Raw genomic sequence first — 4,126 nt, 5'->3', positions numbered from 1 at the left:
ACGGAAACTGCTAACTAAATTTTACTATTGTTCTCCGGCATTGCGTACTTTTGAAGTCATGGTATACGTACATGAAATTTCATGTCAAAGACTTGAATATATTTAATACCCTCTATATGTAGTTTTCACAAAGCAAGTATCTGATATAAGAAATCACCTGAGACATGACCGCTATCAATTATTTTAAAAGTTTGCTTATTTGTCGAATTTATACTACAAAGTTACCACTAACATAGAAGATGGCAGATAAGTTACAGATGGGTCCAAAGTTTGAGAACTAGACCTTGATGTAAGATAATTGAATCTGCGTGACGGTCTCCGTAGCCCATCCCGAAGTTTTTCTCACTGGTACCGCGGGTTGTACCTCATTGAACTTTTTTGGGTTCGCCACTCGCTAACTATTGGGCGAATGAATTACGATGAGAACTTTTGCGTTGGCCAATGCAAAAAAGCGTTTAAAAGCAAAAACTGTCTGTAAAGTAAAAATTTTTACTCTGAGTTGAAACGATTAAAGATCAGCATCCTCCTCACACATAGGCCAAGAATAGTAACGTTGTGATACCATATGGAATACCAATCCCTTTCGATGTCACGAGCTTTGCCGGTAGTCTTATTTCCACCTGTGAGATCTCTGCCAAGCATGCGTAATCTTCTTCTATGATCTTGCAACTACAACATTGGTCCGATGCGTAAGCCAATAAAAATCCTTATAAGGAAACTCAAGAGTCCAAATGTGCAATTTCTGTTATAGGAGGACCATGAATCCTCGTTGTCCACAGGATGAAAAGTTTTCCCGTACATTGGCTAAATGATTCACGTGATCTGAATATTGATCAAGTGAAGCAATTGATATATTGATATACCTAACGTGTTCTTTCTTGGACGGATGTGGTCGAATCTTTCCTTGTTAATTCGCCACTCTTAAAATTCATCTTAATATTTATGAGGGCGTCAGGCAAAGGTGCGCTTACACAAGTTAAGTTAGTAGTAAAAACAAATATTTTTAAATCATAAATAAGGGTTTTACAAATATCTCGACTCCTGCGCTACATATCGGATGAATTCATATTTCGTGTTGCATTGTCGTCGGGTTCTGAGCCAACTTTGAAGTTTCAAGTCTCTAGGTCATAGGTCTAGGAAGATGGTCAAAAATGTATTGCAATATTTGCCCCTAACATACATACTTAAATAGCAAGTTAAATAAAAGCTTGTAAAATACGGATTTTCTAAATACCTTGACTTCAGCGCCACCCAGCGAGTCTATTTTTATCAAAAGAATTTGTCATCATTCAGGTACATACGTATTGAGAATTTGAACGAAATCGGTTAATAAATACGACTTTAACAGCCGGTTTCACCAGCAATTTGAATGGAAAATGATTTTTTATTTTCTTTTAATTTCCATATAAAATTCATAAAATTAAAAAAAAAAATGTAACTTAAATTGTTTTCGTGAAATTGGCTGTAATAAATATCTCTACTCCAGCGCCACCTAGCAGGTTTTCTAGTAGCCTAAAACAGGACCAGATATGCGACAATTTGATTGAACTTTATCCAGTGGTGTTTGAGTTTAGTCTGAACAACGAAAACGGCTATCATTTTATGTGTATGTAGACAGGTCAGTCTATGGCGAAACTCATAAAAATCAAGACTCAACACTTTGTGCAAAATTAAAAAAAAATCTTCAAAATTTTGACAAAATCTTTACCTTTTCCCAAAAATTAAAAACAAAGTTACAATCGTTCAATGCGATTTCGAAAGAAAATGATTTCCAATCGAATGATAATTGCCCACTTTTCGCCATAAGTACGTCAGTAATAACTGTGTCGAATTCCAGGACGTCAGCGTAAGCGATTCCAGCGATAAGCTATATCAGAAGCACTGTTTGTATGGCAGCTGCCACGCCCCCTTTTCCGTTACTTTTCGCGATAGGACGGCATTGATAGCATATGTAGCTGTGTCAAATTTAAGAACGTTAGAAGTTCAGTTTATATGGGAGGTACCACGCCCCCTTTTCCAATGCCTACCAGTTTTCGCCATAAGTAGGGTATTTGCAATTTAAGCATCACGGATGCAGTTCAGTTCCCCGCCTTAATTGGTTTTACAGATATATTGGTTTTCACTTTTTAGTCTGTATACGAATTTTAGGAATATCTCAATCCCAGCGCCACCTAGCGAGTAAGTTTTTGGTAGGAATATTTATATTCAAGGCCCTGATATATGTTCCAAATATCCAATACCAAATCTGTCCAGCCGTTTAGTTTTGTGACATACAATGTACAGAAAACTCTATCAAATTGTGAATCTGAGACAGATTGCTTAATTTTTTGGCAGCAATAACAAAAAGTTTTGAATTTTTTTTTTAGAAAAAGTACTTTTACAGAATCGAAATCGGTTCAGCCGTTTGGTCAGGCATCGCCGTCATACAAAAAATATTTGATTTTTATATATATAGATAACGATATGTCCACTCTAATGTATGCATATACATATACATATAAAATAAATGTATAGTATGTATGTATGTGCTTACATTCTGTCGAAGTAAAGATTTGTACAATTTGTATAATTTCAATTTAAGTGTGTGTGTATGTTTCCTAAAATTCGTTTCCTGTATTTTTTTTAATCTAGTTAGAATCCGATTTTTCGGATTTCCGTATACTTGTTTAGCCTTCGCGCCGGAAATGCAAACATAGACGCAACCCTGTACAGATGCAATTTCGCAAAGTCGGTTGTGCAGTGTCATTGCATGGCAAAGAAATATCTGCATTAATAGATACAAGTTGCAGACATTGCATGCAACAAGCTGATGCAATATGAGTTGTGTTGATAGGTCTTGTATGTATGACTGATGAAATGCATATAGCTTATCGTGCTTGCATGTGTGTGTATTTCGTAGAATTATTACATGCAAATACATAGATACATGTACTCTAATAACAACCAAATTTTGATAATTTTTTTAGTACAGAGCGTTGCACTTCCTTCTGCGGCTTTTCCACGCAACTTGCATAAATCTTTGCTTCAACGTAAACTTATCCCTTTGATAACTGATGTTGCTTATAGGCAGCATTGAGATTTTGGTTTATAAATCTTGTTATTTAAAATATTGCTTCAACATTGTGTTTTAAATGAAACATTTTAGAATGTAATGAAGCAAAAAACTGAACCTAATGCCATAACTATAGAACCAATTAGTTTTCAGCGTCTTTACGTTGTGACTACTTGTGCGCGGCATAAATGTTGCTAAAATTTCTTCTGCAACATTTTAAAAATACACATAGGCCTCTATTATGAGTTGCATTCGATCTTTGACTGTGGTCGAAAGTGCTGATCGAACGAATTTTCATTTGGTATTATGGCGCTCCTTCGATGAAGAATAGCGCTATTGTGAATTTCGCTCGTTTAGGTTGTTCACAATATCTAGCATAATTTTCGCCGCTGAGAAGCTTTGTTTACAAATCGAGCAAACTAAATAGTGTGCTTATACATACTACATATCGAGCCCTAACCGCCAAAATACCGTAAGCGACATTTGTTTCAAAATTTTCTTTTTGATACAGAAATGTATCTAGATGCTCTAGGAATATTTCTGCATCAAAAAGAAAATTTTGAAAAAAATGTCGCTTACGTTATTTTGGCGGTTAGGGCTCGATATGTATATATGGCCCAAATCGCCGAAAACGAAACCAAGGGGAAAACATTTCTTTTCTCAGCTTTCGCAGATTTTGGATTATATCTGGGTCACACATATTCTAAGGTATCGGATAATATCAATATTAACACGAGTCTCCTTCTCTCAAACATGAAAATTCACTTAGTCTTGAGACACCTTTAAATAAACGAAAATTAAAAAAGCACAACATGAAACTAAATGGTATATTATATATGTAAGATCCACCACTTTTTTGCATTATACTCGCCTCTCTTCGCTTGCCTTGTATTATTTTGAAGTTAATAAAAAAAAGTTTTCGAAAAAAAAATCAGCGATTAGCCTTTTATATGAAAATCAAGTCGGCAGTATTTTGTAATGTAATGTAACAGACCAAAATATTAAAAAGTTTTTTGGCGAGGAATCCACCAAACTAATAAAAGAGAAAGTATAGTTTTCTTCGAGCATTTTCGG

The sequence above is a fragment of the Rhagoletis zephyria genome, unplaced genomic scaffold (genome assembly GCF_001687245.7).
Source record: "Rhagoletis zephyria isolate East Lansing unplaced genomic scaffold, Rhagoletis_zephyria_1.1 Rzeph_scaffold_00936, whole genome shotgun sequence".
NCBI classification, from domain to species: domain Eukaryota; kingdom Metazoa; phylum Arthropoda; class Insecta; order Diptera; family Tephritidae; genus Rhagoletis; species Rhagoletis zephyria.
The sequence above is the reverse complement of the archived record's forward strand: the minus strand, read 5'-3'. Positions refer to the sequence as shown.